Below are 17,997 nucleotides of genomic sequence, written 5' to 3' on the forward strand. Positions count from 1 at the left end.
GAGTGGATCATCAAGTATGTCAGCTATGTTGAATGAAACTGAGAACTCAAGTGGGCAACTAAAAAGTACTCTTTGGATTAAGCAACATGAAGAAAATTTTATTATTATTTAGTTAGTTAGTTATTGGGGGCAAAGGGCAGAGGGAGACAGAATCTTAAGCAGGTTCCATGCCCAGAATATGGAGCCTGACACTAGGATCTCAGGATCATGAGACTGAGCTAAAATCCAGAGTCAGACACAACCTGCTGAGGCACCCTGCAACATGAAAATTTTATATTTCTCTGTAGTCTATCCATAAACTAGTTGATGATGAAATTTGTTTAAATCTGCCAAAGCAACAATCCCAAATTTAGGACAAAATTATCATATCTATAATATGAGCCATCTTCCTAACTCAATTTAGACTCTCTTTCTATTTATCACCATGTAGATACTCTATAAGCATCTCGAATTCTTTCTACAACTCATTCATTCAGAACATACTCAGGCAGAATGTTTTTAAAGAACTATTATTCATCAGGTATTGAATATTAAACTTCTAGAACTGTGATTAAACTCAAGAGACTAAGGGCATTGGACAGTTAAATATTGTTAGTGTGATTAGTGCTGTCATTGCAGCTTATTCAGGTTGCCCTGGAAGCACGGAGAAGAGGCATCAGGGAAGGCTTCCTAAGGAAAATGACACTTCAATCTTTCTGAAAGACAAGAAGAGAGGTGGAGAGGGCAGTGCAGTGGTGGAGTAGTTTAAAGAAATGATACTTCAAGTATTTTGAAAGCATGCAAAGGCAAGGGATTGTGGCTCTAGCATATTCATGGTAGATTGTGCCATTCAAAAGTTTTTCTCTTGCACTTGTGTACCTCTTTCTGTGTGCCATTTTGATTAATATCACTACCCATGTGGACACCAAATATGGAGACACTTCTGAATATCTTCAAAAGTTGAAGATTATCTTTGTTGTAGCATTTCTTTTCAAGGTGATGTTTTATTTTTATTGGCTAACTTTATATATTACATCCATACTAATAGAATCATTAATTGATTAGCATAACTCAAAAATCTTGGTTATGCTTTGATTTTTTTTTAATGGGAGAAATGTAATGCATACAAACTTTTTCTGAAACTTAGTTAAAAATGAAGGCTTTGGTAAGGATTTTAAGAGTTTACTACTAAACCTCAGGTATATGGTTATTCATAGTGCTTTTGGACTCCATAGAATAAGAACAGGCCCCTGATGCCATAAATACTATTTTAGATAGTTGTCTAAATGTCCCTGGATTTACTCTCTTGCACTATAGTAGGACACAGGTCATCTGCAGGGATTACTTTCTGAAGAGCACTGTGGTTGGCAAAAACTTATTGGCAAGATAAAAAAAAAAAAGTATGTTAAAAGGGAAAATGAAGTTAAATGGATTTTAAAGACACAGTAAAGGAGTAAAGGTTCTAGAATTTGTCTGCTTTAAAATAAAAGGGGAATGGGCATTATCAAAATTTGCTTCTGAATTCAGTGAGTTATTATAGAAATGTTAACTCTGATTGGCTAAGGCAGTCTCCCTTAAATTTTGTTAGGAAAATTGTAGCTCTTACTTAAAGTTTATTTTTATTATTTAATATCTTTTGTTCTTGCCTTCTCCCTGGTTTTGGTTCCTTAAATCTTACTGAATCTTGCATAACAACTGTATATATTTCATGTATTACTATGGTTCTTAAAGGCATACCTTTTGAGGCCTCCTATTTATACATACATGTAGAGCTCTGATGTTCTGTATGTTCTAAAGGAGGACAGAATAATTATTAGCATTATATTTTGAATCGTGTTCTCTAACTACTGTATGTGAAACAAAACTTTACATAAGTTAAAGATAGCAAATAAAGAAAATTATCTACAAATATAAAATGGTGTTACCTCAAACCATGATTGCCATAGGTTGTTTATACACCAAAAGCAAGTGTGTGATGGAAATGATTCATCCGTGCAGTATGAGAAAATATATAAGAAATATGAGAAAATTCGTGCAGTGTGCTGAGAAAATACTCCTTTGAGATTGTTGTATTTACTCTCATTCTTTATTAGATATGAGAATAAATAGGAATGACAATTTAAAAAGAGTTGCTTTACTCTATTAAGTAATGCAAGATCTCAAAGGTTGTAGTATGATTTAAAAGTAGTATGATACTTTTAAAATACTATTTGAGATTAGTTAGCAAAGAAGAAACTATTGTTTCCTGTCTGGACATGTTTTTTGAAGCAAATTTAACAGTTCTTTATTGTGTATATATGCATTTGTACTTCTCCCACCACTCCTCTCCCTCAAGGTAATTAAGCGATTTTAAGGTAAAGAGTGCACTAGATTCAAGGCGCTTTACTCAGTTGTAATTTGGATACAATTTTTGTTTTAGTGGGAAATTTCCCTGAAAGGTAGTTTTCATCCTGGAAGTTACACACACACACACACACACACACACACACGATCATTGAATATAAATTCATTCTGAAATTGTCAAGGCAAATATCAACATAGGAAGCTACAAAATAATTAAATTAATTGAATTTGATTTAATTAAAAACTTCGGCAATTTTTAGGATCAGTTTAAACCTTTTTTAGTTATTCCGCATGGCATTTGAGCTTCAAGTTTAATATGTCCAGTTTTGTTAGAGCTCAAGTGGGCAGACACTAAGCAAATTTGTTATTTCTGATTGCATTAAAAGTATATTATTTATTTATTTTTGAGAGAGGGGGGCCAAAGGAAAGGGAGAGAATCTTAAGCAGGCTCACTCCTAGTGCAGAACCTGCCATAGGGCTCCATCTAAGGACCCTGAGATGACCTGAGCTAAAAATCAGGAGTCAGACGTTTAACTGGCTGAGCCATTCAGATGCCCCTAAAGTATATTTTTTAAAACTTGAAAATATTTTTTTCATGTATTTTATCAGTGACATTTGAGAAACTGGCTTGAATCAAGCGGTATTTGGGAGTACCTTGATTTATGTTTTAGTCTTGATGATTTTTATTTTCTCAAGTATCTTATTTTCACTGTTTTATTTGTGTGCTTCCCCCCCAATAGCAAGTCACTTATCAATGAAAGTTGCATCATTGAATTGTATAACAAAATCTGTATTTCTTTCTCACAAAGTATAATCAAGTTTATTTGAATATGGGCCTGAAAAACTAGCGACTTACCATAGTGTAAAGGTATTTTCATAGAATTTTCTCATAGATTTTGTTTATAGGGAAGAACTGCCCTTTTTAAAGCATTTGTACCCAACACTGTCAAGTACATTTAGAAAATAATCTCATTAAGTATAGATAATACTATAATTTTTTGAATGGTATTTGCCATTAATTACAAGATGCACCATTATTTTATGTACCCATTGGGAGAAAACACTATCAATTACAATTGCAAAATGCCATCAATTTTAGAAATATCAAAATAAGGGAAAAAATGGGTATCTTAGAATTCATGAAATGTGGCATTAATACGGCATTTCGTGATTATGACCAAAGTTCTTCAAAATAACTAACCTCCCAAACATGAAATGAAAATTTATCCTGCTTTAACGTGTCTGCCTTTGGTTCAGGTCACAATCTTGATGTCCTGGAACTGAGCCCCCATAAGCTCCCTGCTCCATAGGGAGCCTGCTTCTCTGCACTCCCTGCTTGTGCTCTCTGCTCTGTCTCATGTTTTCTCTCTCTCTCCCTCTCCCTCTCTCTCTCTCAAATAAATAAATAACTTTTAAAACCTTTGAATTTAAGTAGTTACTTAGCATCTCTGCCTCAACATTCTCATCTATAAAATGGAAATGGTAACAGTACTTACCTTGAAAGAGTATTATGTAAGAACCAAATTATAGTCACATTTAGAATAGTGCTTTTTACATAATTAAATGCTTTGTGTAAATGTTGGTTAATTAAGAACAATATTGCTGTTTCTGATCTAGGATATGCATGTAAATGTGTTTGAAAGGGAGGGACAAGGGACCTTATTAAATGGGCCATTGGTATTTGGAGCACCCAATGAAGATTAAAGTGTTTTGTTGATTTGTCTTATTTTTATTTTTTATGTCTTTTAAAACTAATGTGAGATGGCAGTCTTGACAACTTTGATATCTAAGTCGCATTTTTATTTTCATAAAAATAGTCTTTTCATGTGTGTTAAGACATGGTCAGAATATTGATTGCTATGATGAATATCTTGAAAATAACCTGTGATATATTTAATGATTCCTGTCAACTTCATAAGAAATTCATTCAGAAATATTTTTAAAGAGTTTCAAATTAAAGAACAGTGTTTTAATTTTAGTTAAAACATCCCACTTCTTGCATTGTGAAATACATGGAGGAAAAATAATACTGAGGCAGTTTTTATTTTCACGATTGATTCATTTGATATTTTAAATCTTGTCATATGCTCTAATAATAAAAATAGGTTAAGACCTTCCTTTGAACTTACTGATTTTTTTCTTCATTCTCACTTTTGCTTTGTTTTTGTTCTTTCTGTTTTGAGCTCATGTCATTCATTTATTCCATAAATGGTTATTGAACAGCTCTTAAATATTAGGTTCTATTTTTACATTGATGAATTGGAAATAGCAGTTGACCTGGAATCCTCATTATTTGGGATTTATAAATACTGTCTAATCATTGAATGCTAGGGCACAATGCTGCACTCTTAGTTTTAATCCTTATAACTACCCTGCTAGGGTAGGTCATTACTTTTCAAGGGTTTCTTCTAAATGATTGGCAGAAGAGTGAATTCTTTGTTGATGGAAGGGAGGTGAAGGTCTGTATGAATGGTCGAGGTAGTGGTGGAGGAGAGCTTTGTGTTAAAATTTGTTTTTCAAATATTTTTAGTGTTTGCTCCAGAAAAGGATATGACTCTTGGTTTCTATAACGTTAATACAGCCTTCTTTGTTTTAATATAAAAATGTTTTTAAATTGTCATGAGGAAAGATTTTAAAAAGTTTTGATTTTAGACTGCTAGGAACATGGCACTGGGAACAGGATTTTATCACAGACATGTAGGCATTAAGCTGCTATTATGTATTTTTTTTATTTTAGGTAAATTTTTATTGAAGTTTAATATACATTTGAAGACATGCATTCAGCATATCATACAGTATCATACAGCATGTACAGCTTTGTCTGGCTTCTTACCCAAAATATTCATTTTTCTTATCATCATCATCATTATTATTTTATTTATTTATTTATTTTTTTATTGAGAAAGAGAGAGAGAGAAAGTATATGTAAGGAAGCACAGGTTGGCCAGAAGGAGGAGAGGGAGAGAAAATCCCAAGCAGGCTCCACGCCCAGTATGGGGCTCAACCCTGAGATCATGACCTGAGTTCAAATCCATAATCAGACACTTAACTGACTAAGCCACCCAGGTGCTGGCAGAACCATTTATTTTTATATGATCCATTGGTGTAGTGCATAGCAGTAGCTTATTCATTCTAATTGTTCTATAATATTGTGTCACTGTATTACTGTATATGCCATAAATTATGCCATAAAACCCACTCTACTGGGTTTTTTATTCTTTGGCTTATTTATTATTATTATTTTTAAGATTCTCGTTATTTGAGAGAGAGAACCGGAGATAGTGACAGTGAGAGAGCAGGAGCAGGGAGGAGAGGGCGAAGCAGGCTCCCACTGAGCAGGGAGCTCAGCTGGGCTGGATCCCAGGACTCCAGGATTATGACCTGAGCTGAAGGCAAATGTAGAACTGACTGAGCCACCTGGGTGCCCCTCCACTCTACTGTGAATGAACATCTAGGTTGTTTGCAGTTTTGAGCTGCCATGAATAGTGCTCCTATAGAATATTATGTGTCTTTTGCTGCACACATACACATTTGTGTAGTGTATTTTCCTTGTAATAGGGTCATGGTGTGTACTTCTGTTCAGTTTTAGCATGTATTATCCATTGTTTTCCAAAGTGGTTATATCATTTATACTCTCATCAGTAGTGAATGAGAATTCCATTTGTCCCATATACTCTGCAACACTTGCTTGATATTGTCTCATTTATTTAGCCATTCTGGTGGATGTAAAGTGGTATTGCATTGTGAAAAGGCTAGGTTTTCAAAATAAGCATGGTCCCTTTTCCCACTCATACCCGCATGCACACCAAGGAAAAGTGGAATCGAGACATGTTTATTTTCACAAAACCCATCAGATGATTCTGGCTGCCTTGTTAGTTGATAAGATGCAGAATATAAAACAAATTTAAGTATAATTTAAGGAAAATGAGATTGTCATGAAAATGATAGCTTCACCGTATAGTTCACTGACTTTCTGACAGATGGCGTATTTCTGCCTAACTATTGCTAAACATGGGGAAGGCTTTAAGATTTTGCAAGCTGGAGAAAAGTTTTGTAGGCTAGTTTATGGAGTGAGTCTGCAACATTGGCTCAAAGCTCTCATTACACAATGCTGGAATGAACTTGCTCTTACTTAACTTTCTACCCAAATTGTAGGTTGTGTAGGTTCACTTTTTTGTTGCTCTTAAGGTCTGCTACCCCTTAAATAAGGAAAATATCTACACAGCAGGGCTTACTCAGTTTTCAGATCTTGAAAGTTGACATAATTTTACCATATGCCCACCGCATGCTGTGTACTGTTTTATATTTAATTTTTTATTATAAAAATAATATTTTTTATTATATGTGGAGTTTCATCTTGTGTCAACAGAATGCAGTGGTGCTAATATATTTTTCATTATTAAATTGTGTAGTGAAAACCAAGGATGCAAAAAATATTTCTACCTGTGTATCCTGAAAGTATTAAGATTGTGGTTATTCCTCAATGAATGTAGATCATGTTAGAGTTTATGTAAGGAAGTGATATATTCCTGTACCTTTTATTCTTAATTTCTTCTATTAAAACACACATATAAACTGATAACTGCAGGTTAAGATAGTTTTACCTTTTTAACATTTGCCTTTTTTTTTTTTTTTAAGATTTTATTTATTCTGAGAGATACACAGAGAGAGGCAAAGACAGACAGAGGGAGAAGCCGGCTCCCTATAGGGAGTTTGATGCAGGACTCAATCCCAGGACCCTGGGATCACAACTTGAGCTGAAGGCAGATGCTCAACCACTGAACCACCCAGGCCACAACCTCCTTTTTAACATTTTCATATGCTTTTTTATAGCTAATATTTTTATATCTGACTTCATTTCTTAACTGCTGGAAAATACTGTTCATGGGTAGAGCAGCCATTTGATAAATACTTGTGCTTTACACATTCGTAAATAGTTACTGATTATTGCTAGTCATGAGAATCTTGGAATTATTAGCTCATCAGAAGAGCTGAGATGGCATTCATGTCCTTAAAGTGTTCCCATGAGGTATAAAAATAATTCAGGTTATTTTGCAAAGCATTTCCTAGTGGAGAGGTAGGGCTGATAGGTGGATACAATAACCTTTTGTTAACTCCAGTTTGACCATGTGCTACATCATTTCAGAAAAGACTGGCTTAAAATTCAGGATCTCCTAACATATTGTTCTTCATGTGGGTCATTTTGCTTTATTTCCTTCTCTGTTGATTTCTTTTTCTTTCTTTACTTTTTTCTCCCCTGTAAACTAAGCAGCTATCTGAAATGTTTTCCTTCAAGAAAATGTTTTTCTTTAAGGAAAATAAAGTCATTTTAATGGTGATGTACATGTTGGATATAATGATCTAGACATGTGGATCCCTACTACCCTTTATCCTAAGGCATACTATTTTGCCAATTTTTTCCCATAAATTTTAATAACTGAAAGATCCAGTAAGTGTAGTTTCTTTTACCTTTTTTGAGGACAATGGTTTATCCTGCTTTTATTTAGGTAGTACTAATTTAGTCTTGTGTCTCATTGTCCTTGTTCTATTTAGCATTTGTAGTAGATATCTTTTTAATGAAGTATTATTTACTAATTGTTGAGTTATAATAAGCCTGGGTGGGTTTGGTAGATTTTTACTTCCAGCTGCTGCTGTGATCTAGTCTAGTGATATATAAAATGAATGTGTAATAATGAGTTCTGTCTTTAACAGGTGGTAAAATCTGAAAGGAATCTACTAAGTACAACTCTCTTTTTCTAACCCTTCTTTCCTTTAATAACAGTTCTCAAGATGGGGATTTCTATGATTGTTAAGTGGTCTGGGATGCAAATAACGGGAGGTGGGCAACCAACTTCTGGTCTCAGTTATTAAGAGATAGGTGATGCCACTGCCCTTATTGACTACTTTAGGTACCAACTTGTTCCATGTCGGGTGCTGTAGCCTACAAGATTGGAGTCACAAGGATGGCAGTAGGCAGTGGGAAATTATAGGCTACTTGAGCTGAAATAGATAGTGGCTGTCTCGTCCTGCCATGGAATGTGTAGAGCAACAATGTATAATAAAGCTTTGTGCTATGATGGCAGCGTTCTATAATCTCCACTTCCATTGTGGTAGCCACTAGCCACTTGTGTCTATTGGGCACTTAAAATGAGTTTAATACAACTGAGGAACTGAATTTCTAATTTAATTTATTTCATTATTTGTTAAGACTTATTGTGCAACAAACCCTTTTGACAACAAATAGTTAAAACAGAACTATCTACTTAATGAAAGCATCCACTTAAGAAACTACTCTTCTGTTTATAAAGATTTTTTACACCATTGCTCAGAAACCCAAATGAAAGAGCAAGTTGTGGGTGGTTAGATTGACATGGAGTGGAAGGTTTACAGAATCGCTGTAGTAAAATAGCAAAGGAGAGAAATGTGATGGATGTTTGCAAGAGAGTGTTTGAAGTGAGGTATTGTGGGTGTTTTGAGTTTGATTAGAATAAGCGAGGCCAAAATGGGCATAATGACAAGAATGGATAGGGCTTAATGAAATGTTGTGAATCAGTATTGGGATTAAATTGGTGACAGAAAGGAATAAGTTCTATTATAAAAATGGTATACTGAAGCCTAATTTTCATCATTTGCCCAAGCTATTTTAGGTAATAAGTTCTAAGTCAGAATCTTTGAAAAAGATTACTAAAATTTCAAGTGGATAAGCTCGTTCAGGAAGGTGAAGTAACTCTGATGCTGGGAGTTTGGAAGTGAACAGGAGTTCGGCCATACAAAGTGATGGCAAGAACTGTGAAAAAGACATGGAGACAAATGTTGAAGTCCTCCATAAAGGAGCCTGACTGGAAGAGGGATGAGAAGATGATAAAAGGGAGAAGAGGGTAAGAGAACATAACACTCCATTCATCTGGTTGTCATATGGTTTTGGCAGAAGTTTAGAAAAGTGGTCTGGAAGCCACACTGGGAGGTTGAAAGAATTCTGTGTCTGTCTCCTTTTTCTAGATTCTTCACAGGTGTAAGGAAAGGACTTTATTTTAGCAATTCTGTCTTAGCTTCTTTAGGTATTTGCCTCTCTGACCTTGTGTTTATTTCTCCAGTGCCTGGTGCCTTACCTTTTAGGTACTTAATGTTTGTTCAGTACATGCTAGATGAATGTGAAGTTGTTTCAGTGTCCTAGAATTCTAGAACAAAGGACATTGCTTAGACACTTTTAAAAAATTATTTGAGAACTATTAAAAGGAACTGTTTCTTTAACACAATTGTATTTTCAAAAATGGAATTAATTACCCCAATTTTAATTAGACATTTTTACATTTGAAAGAGTAATACCGGAAATAAATTATATAACTGTACATAAATCAGTGGATGGTAGTTTCTTAGTGGGTTATTAAGGGTCGCTGAAATATTTGGAGACTATTCTTGATTTTCAGAGGCTGACTAGATGACATTTCAAAATTGTATATCTTTCAGATCTCTAGACAATTATTAAAATTCTTATCTCTGGCAGTGGGTTTCTGTGTTTTGTCATTGAAGCACTAAACTCTTGGAGGAAGGAATAGTAGTAGATTGATTAGCTTTGGGCAAGACGGGTACAGAAGTCTTCACTTTAAAGGTAAAAAGTTTTGATCCCTGCAAAACGTAGAGCAGGAAGAGAAATATGAAAGCTAAAGAGTATGACTTTGTAAAAAATAAAAACAAAACATAACTGAGCGCAAAAACACCAATCAAAGTTGGGAAAAGTAAGAAAAGGGAAATACAGCTTTTGTCTTGAATCCTTGTTTTAGGACTTAGGTAAATTTGAAAAAGTCTAGGGTTAATTTTAGTGGATCCAGAATTGGCAACTAACTGCAGAAACTACTGTAAGTACTTTTCAGACCTTATCTCCTTTAATACTCACTAAAATCTTCCTGGGTGAGGAATTCTTCTTTCTGAAGATGAGGATGCTAAGGGCCAGAAAAGAAAAGTAACTTGTTCAAGGGTTATAAGTCCTTATTTTTAAAAAATTTCCATTGTTTTATATACAGGTCTTCCAGTTATATTTCAGTGAGTTTTTTTTTTTTTAAAGAGCTTTGCCTTCATTTTATTTTTTTTATTTTTTTTTATTTTTGATAGTCACACAGAGAGAGAGAGAGAGAGGCAGAGACATAGGCAGAGGCAGAAGCAGGCCCCATGCACCGGGAGCCCGACGTGGGATTCGATCCCGGGTCTCCAGGATCGCGCCCTGGGCCAAAGGCAGGCGCCAAACCACTGCGCCACCCAGGGATCCCTATTTCAGTGAGTTTTAACAAATATATTCACCTGTGTAACAACAGCCCAGTCAAGATACAGGACATTTTCATTACACCAGAAAGTTTCCTTGCAGGCAGCCTGGGTGGCTCAGGGGTTTAGCACCGCCTTCAGCCCGGGGCCTGATCCTGGAGACCCCGGATCAAGCCCCACATCGGGCTCCCTGCATGGAGCCTTGTTTCTCCCTCTGCCTGTGTCTCTGCCTCTGTGTGTGTGTGTCTCTCATGAATAAATAAAATCTTAAAAAAAAAAAAGTTTCCTTGAATGTTACATGATTCCTAAGAGACATTTGGACATCATTCTTTTTCCAGTTATACCTCCACATTACATTGAAAAGGAACTGAAGCCATTAGAGATAAGCAATGTGAGAGCAGCAGTTAATAGCTGATACAATTTGTTGGACAGCCAAGTGATAAAGGTTGAAAAAACAAAAATAAGACCTGAAAATAACATATTTAGAGGAAATTGGACTCTGCTCCTCTTAGTTTATGAGACTGTTACTGTCTTGTAAACTAGTTCTATCTTTGAGTTTAATATTGGTATGTGCAATAAACATTTATTCAGCGCTTTCTGTATACCAGGCGCAATCTAGATGTTTTCTATACATTTCCACATAGTACACTAGTCATATGAGGTAATTGCCATTTATTACTTCATTTGTTGAAGTATTACCATTTATTATTATTTTACAAACAAAACCGAGGCCCAGAGACCTCACACAGCTTCAGGCTTTGAATTTAAGTCTAATACCAGAAACCAAATTCTTAAAACCCTGATGGTATTTCCTGGATCATTCTGTAATACAAAATTATATTTGCTACTTAGTTTTCTAGGTGGCAATAAATTATATGCTGCCTAGAAAATATATAATACTTTTTCCATAGCTAACTCAAACCAGGTAGTATATCCTTGCTATCTGTTGCCTTCGGCATGAAGCCATGGTTACATAAATATAAAAATACAATACTCTTAACTAGTTAGGCATATTTGATGAATTAGAAAAATTGTTGTATTATGGGACACCTGGGCGACTCAGTGGTTGAGCATCTGCCTTTGGCTCAGGTCGTAATCCCAGGGTCCTGGGATCAAGTTTCACATCAGGCTCCCTGCAGGGAACCTGCTTCTCCTCTGCCTATGTCTCTGCCTGTCTCTCTGTCTCTCTCATGAATAAATAAGTAAAATTTTTAAATATATATATATATATATATATATATATATATATATATATATATATAAAGAAAAAGTGTATTATCAACTAAAACCCTTGGATTTAATTTTTGACTACTTTGTTGTTTCTTAACTGTATGACCATGAATCACGTTGCTTCTGTGTTTCAGTTTCCTTATCTGCAAAATAGAAGTATCTACTTCACAGGGTTGTTTAGAGGATCCAATTAGCTAATACGTGAAAGAGTAAAGTTCTGAAGTGTAAAGTAAAATCTTATGGATTATTGTACTAATAACTACAATAAGTTCTACGCAAGAGGCATTGGTTATACAAGTACTTGAGTAGTTAGAGAATAATTCATTTTACTGAGGAAATATGATGTGGGGTTATAGATTGGTTAGTAAAAGTTTTATAGAAGAGGTGGCAATTAAGATGTACAGATTAAAGTCTTGGTGCTTATAGAAAGGATAAGATTAAATTATCATTTGTTAATTGAGATAATTTACTACTTTGAGTTGGGTAAAAGAAGTGTGGTATGGTACTGTAACTTATAAATTAGTTCTTGAATTAGGCAAATTAACATTTTTAAATTATATCAAAAAGTTTATGGCATATATTGTCATGCTTTTCATACATTTTAAACAAAACAAATTATGCATAGGTAATTTCTGATTGTCTTGTTAGGATCTTTAAGCCATTGCTAAAATTTTCAAAAATTAGACTAATGCCTAAGTAAACTTGATTTTAGAGACTATCGTGAACTCAAGGTAATGCTTTGGTATTAAAAGTATCTAGATGATCTTGTTCCCTTAGTTGTACTTGGGCTACTTTAAAGTATATACATATAGGGGCACCTGGGTAGCTTAGTTAAGCGTCTAACTTTTGATTTCAGCTCAGGTCTTGATTCCAGGTTGTGAGTTCAAGCCCTGCATTGGGCTCCACGCTGGACAAAGAGACTACTTTAAAAAATACATATACACACACACACACACACACACACACACACACACGTGTATTTGGGTAACAACATTTAGTTTTAGCTTTTTGAAATTTTTACCAAAAAAGACATGATCAGGTTTTTTACATTTTGTTTGTTCTCTTAAGCACGTTTGAAATTATGGAAGATTTTTCCCTAAGAGACCTACAAGATCTAGTTCAAATTATGAGGTCAGGGGCTATCTATCTTCCTTCCTAGTTTCAGTAGGGTCTAAATGAGTGTAGGTTCCCCAATGCGTCAGTGAATACGAGAGAGACTAAAGGAATGAATAATTGATTTTAAAAAAATGAAAAAACAAATGTTTTGCAACTTGGCCACTTTGAATGAATAGTCTCCTGACTGCTCAAACTCAAAAGTCTCACCCCTTTTGAGTTCACAATTTAAAATCTTACCTTATGAGGTTATTAACCATGCTTAAAAACTGTCATGCTAATGAAAGCTGATTTTTAAAAACCCCTCCTGTCTTTATGAGATTTCTGGAAATAACCTCCTTTTAAAAAGTAAAATATATATTTGCAGATAGGCTTATATTTTTCTTGATTGTGCTTGTATTTGACGTATTACATAAGTAGTAAGAAAACAATTAAACTTGCAGCAACTCACAGGACATAAAATTGTAGTTGTTTGCAAATGATTTTTAAAAGTAGTTCCAGAGATCCAGAGTGTCCTTAATTATGTTATGCTGTAGGAAAAGCAATCTCGTTCTGAAATGATCTGTAGTTTATTTATTTTTTTAAAGAAGTTCATCGCAGTGTGAGGAAATTATGTGGTGATACCAAGTAAGTCTTAGTCTACAGGGTATGAGTTTTACTGTATTAAGTCGTTGTAGAACCGGGTGGGACTTAATGATACTTTCCCCAGACTCTTTGTATAGCTAAAGCTCAGTGTTTGCAGAAAATGGCTAGGAATAGAATACACGGACCCAAGAGCTTATTTTCCCCCATTTTTATCTGTTGTTACGGAAAATGGCGTATCTATATCTAGGATTGTTGTTAAATAATTTTTTACTTTTAATCCTTTCTCTGAAATTTTAATAAAGCAACAGAAATGCAGTGATTTTTTTTTTGAAGTTACAATGTGCATATGCAGGGGTTGACTTTTAGTCTGTTTCTTTTTTTTTAAGATTTATTTATTATTCATGATAGACACACACACAGAGAGAGAGAGAGAGAGAGAGGCAGAGACACAGGAGGAGGGAAAAGCAGGCTCCATGCCAGGAGCCCGATGCGGGGATCCCAGGACTCCAGGATTGTGCCACACCACTGAGCCAAAGGCAGGTGCCACACCACTGAGCCACCCAGGGATCCCGTTTTTGGTTTTTGTTTTAAGGGAGGACTTTGGTGTTGACGAGGCAGCAATAAGCAGAGGCTTTAAATCTCTGTAGATACCTTCACCACAATGTATTAATGACCTTTAGGAATCATCAAATAGAAAAAGAATTGTCATTAAATGTCTGTGTTTTGCCTATCCTTGTAAAGTTTCCATGTATGTATGCAATTAAATTACCTACTTACTTTCAGTGATCAGATGTTGTGAATTTCAAAAGAAGAGTCCATAAGACCCTGGAAAAAAAATTGAAAGCTGACCTAATCCTGCAGGATAACACTTAAGTAAAGTGAAAGATTTAGTCAGAGCTGGGACACCTGGATAGTTAGGGTAATGATGATGAGGGTTTTTTTTTTTTTTGTATTTATAATATTAATAGCTTTCCGATCGAACCCTCATACTCGGATAGTGGTTCTCAAAGTGAGATCCCTAGATCAGCGGCACCAGTTCCACCTCAGATCTTTGTTAGAAATGCACATTCTAGGGCCCAATTCAGACCCACTAAATCATTAATTCTGAGTTTGGGCATAGCATTCTGGCTTAACAACCCTTCTGGGTGATTCTAGATACCGGGACCATTAAGCTGGATCATATAAAATTACCAATATTCTTCTGCTTTTGATATTATAGTTCAAACTATAAGACAGTTGTTTTACTTAAGCCTCTCAGTAGTCAAAATAGGAAAGAATTAAAAGCCCAGGCAAGTAGATTATAAGGTAAACAAAGGTATTGTTTCAACCCCATGCATTTTTTTTTTTTCTTTAAGACTAAGGCCCCATATAATTTCATCAACAGCAGCCATGGCTCCTGGTGTCCTTGTACTCCTCCTACTCCCTGCAGCTCTTTTGGTATTCCCCTTATCGCCAGGAAGAAGGAATGCTCTCCCCATCTATAGCCAGTTTTTTTCTTGAAAGTTTAAAATATTGCCATTGGTGTATTTATCACCATCTGCTCCTTCCCCCAAAGATTCTTCTCAGCACTGTGTCTGGATATACTACCACTGAGTTAAATTATTCTACTGAGTGTCAGTAACTTTCTGTTTGGAAGAGGAGACTTTTCTCTCGTGGTATACACATTTTAGTGAACTTTAGATTTCTAAGCAGTGGGAAGTACAAGATGACTTTTCTGTTCTCATGTATGTATATTAGTTATAATTAGCTATTCCATTAATTCCCTGAAGCCATATAATTAATCCTTCTTCCTCTTTTACACACTGAGGCTTTGCAGTACAGAAATAGATAAAACAAAAAACCTTCATTGAGATCATAGTACATTAAGTAGTAAAATGCACTTAAATGAAGGGGGTGATGGAGATGATAATAGGAGTGTTTAATGTGAGCTGTGGAAATGAGTAATGAATTTCAGTTTTCTAAATAGGCATACTAAAGAAAATAATAATAAAATAAATGGGCATACTGTATTATATACTGCTCCCCCCTCCTGGCTAATGCTACTTTTTAAAAATAGAAGTCCTAATTTTGTTGAGATTCATGTTACATGAGAGTGAAAAGGATAGGAAGTAATCTTCCCACTCCCAGTTCCACCTTTCTGTAAATGGGACTGCTTTTATTTCTGTTAGTGGTTTTTATTATTATTATTTTTTTTTTTCTTTTTTTTTTTAGCTCTGGATAGTATTACCTCTAGGAATGATAGATAGCCTTGGTCCTCTCCATACTCCCTTCATCTTCCAATTAGTCATTGTTAATTTTATATCATTAAGGTATTTACATTTTCTTTTCTAACTGTATATTCTTTTCTGCTTTATTTATAGATCAATACTAAAAATTTTAAACCTTGAAATATTTACAATGTGGTTATTTAACACTTCCTGTAGAACAAAATAGAATGGTCTCAAAGAGAACGAAATGTAATCCTGTGTACATTAAAACTGCAATTGAAAATTTTTCAAATATCAAATTTTTGTAGATTCTCCTTTAGTTCTTTTCAATTTCCTTCTCTTCTTCTGAGACATGTTCAGTTCTGTTCTTCAATTCCATGTTTTTTTCCCCTTGGATTTTTCATTTGATTTAGAACTGTGGTCTTCAAAATGAAGCATCCATCCACATTAAAGAGGATGATACACAATAATTTTAAGGGGTGTCAGAATATTATCTGAAATTATATGTTTATCTGATTATTTTTTAATTATTTTGATATGCTTTATAATACACAAATATATTAGTATAATGGTATATTTATTTATAAACATGTATACTGAGAGCATATGTTCAGATGGTTTTCACTCATAAAGGTGTGTCATGCAAAAAGCATTTGGATTTCTTTGGGTTCAGAATACCTCATTGAGTAATTATCTATATAGGCTGACAAATTTCAAGTATTTGTTGTCTGAAAATATCCATTATTTGGCTTGCATTAATGAATAAATTTAAATATGGAATCCTAAGTTTAAATTTTTTCTCCTTATGAATCTTAAAAGCTTTATCCAGATTTCAGTGTAACTTGTTCCTTTGTAGATAACATGGTGAAATTGAGCAGTTTTACTAAGATATGTCTATGAATAGATACTTTCTTCAATGAGTATGTTGAAACTTGGTGAGGGCAGTCTGTAAACTTGTGTCTTCCTTCAGATCATGGTAGTAGCTTCGCTTTCTTTTTTTTCCTTTTTATATGTCCCATTTTTCTTGTTTTTATTTCCTTCAGGAGCACCTATTAGGTGAATATTCTCTCTTCAACCTGACCTTCAGGTCCTTAGTTTCTCTTATTTCCTATGTTCTTTGTATTTTTGGTCTATCTCCTCGAAAGTAGTCTTTTATCCTTTACTTTGCACTCACGCATCAGTTATGGCCATGTATAAGAATTGCAAGAATTAATCTTTTCTGACCACTTTTTCAAAGCTTATTCTTGTTTTATTCAAGTGGACTTAATGAGTTCCATGCACCGGGAGCCCGACGCGGGATTCGATCCCGGGTCTCCAGGATCGCGCCCTGGGCCAAAGGCAGGCGCCAAACCGCTGCGCCACCCAGGGATCCCAATAAAGCCCCATTCGTTGTGAAATAGTATACTCTTTATGCGGTGGTAGGTTTGATTTTGCTATTTATTTAGGGTTCTTACATCTGTGTTCATGAGAGATTTTCTTTATCTTCCTTTCTTAAAATGTGCTTGACAGATTTTGGTATAAAAGTTAACACTGGTTTCATCAAACATACTGTTAAATTTGTTTTTGTGTCCTGTTCTGGGGAACAGCTTATACAGTAAAGCCATCTGTGGAAGTTTTCATTGTGGAGTGCTTTTATTTATTTTTATTTTTTAAAGATTTTATTTATTGATTGATGAGAGATACAGAGAGAGACAGGTAGAGACACAGGCAGAGGAAGAAGCAGGCTCCATGCAGGGGGCCCAACGTGGGACTCAATCCCGAGTCTGCAGGATCAGGCCCTGGGCCGAAGGCAGGGCGGAAGGCAGGTGCTAAACCTCTGAGCCACCCAGGCTGCCCTGTGGAGAGTTTTTAATAATGAATTCAGCTTTAATCAAAATAGGACTATTTATGATTTTTTTCTTTCTGTTGATCAGTTTTGGTAAGTTATGTTTTTTCAAATAGTTTCTCTTTTTATCTGAATTACCAACTAAATAGTAACATTTTCATAATAGCCTCATCATTTATGGCATCATTTTTGGTGCTGTAAATTTGTGTCCTCTTTATTTTCCCTGATTAGAAAGTTATTAATTTTACTATTTTTTCAAAGAGCTAGTTTTTGGCTTTGTATTTTCTCTGTTGTATCTTTTCCCCTAGTCATTAGTTTCTGCTTATACCTTTATTTCTTCTGCTTTCTTTGAGCTTAACTTTTTTTCCCTAGCGTCTGTTGTTGGAAGCTTAAGTCATTGATTTATCAGCCTTCTTTTTCTGGTATATTCATGAAAGGTTATAAATTTCCTAAGCATCA

At 34.9% G+C, this 17,997-nt stretch overlaps 1 protein-coding gene across 4 annotated transcripts in view; it reads left to right on the plus strand.

Annotated features, from left to right (window-relative positions):
* The window catches only part of LOC129495514 (speckle-type POZ protein-like), a 64,121-nt gene that overhangs the window by 9,132 nt on the left and 36,992 nt on the right, over positions 1–17,997 (plus strand). The window contains exon 1 of one of the 4 annotated variants that reach the window (XM_055303100.1): positions 8,978–9,200. The exons of the other annotated variants lie outside the window; for them this stretch is intronic. The gene's annotated coding sequence lies outside the window, so the exon portion shown is untranslated. Of the gene's footprint in view, positions 1–8,977; positions 9,201–17,997 lie in introns of those variants that run through there. 4 annotated transcript variants of the gene reach the window in all.

Source organism: Nyctereutes procyonoides, unplaced genomic scaffold (assembly GCF_905146905.1).
Source record: "Nyctereutes procyonoides isolate TBG_1078 unplaced genomic scaffold, NYPRO_anot_genome, whole genome shotgun sequence".
NCBI classification, from domain to species: domain Eukaryota; kingdom Metazoa; phylum Chordata; class Mammalia; order Carnivora; family Canidae; genus Nyctereutes; species Nyctereutes procyonoides.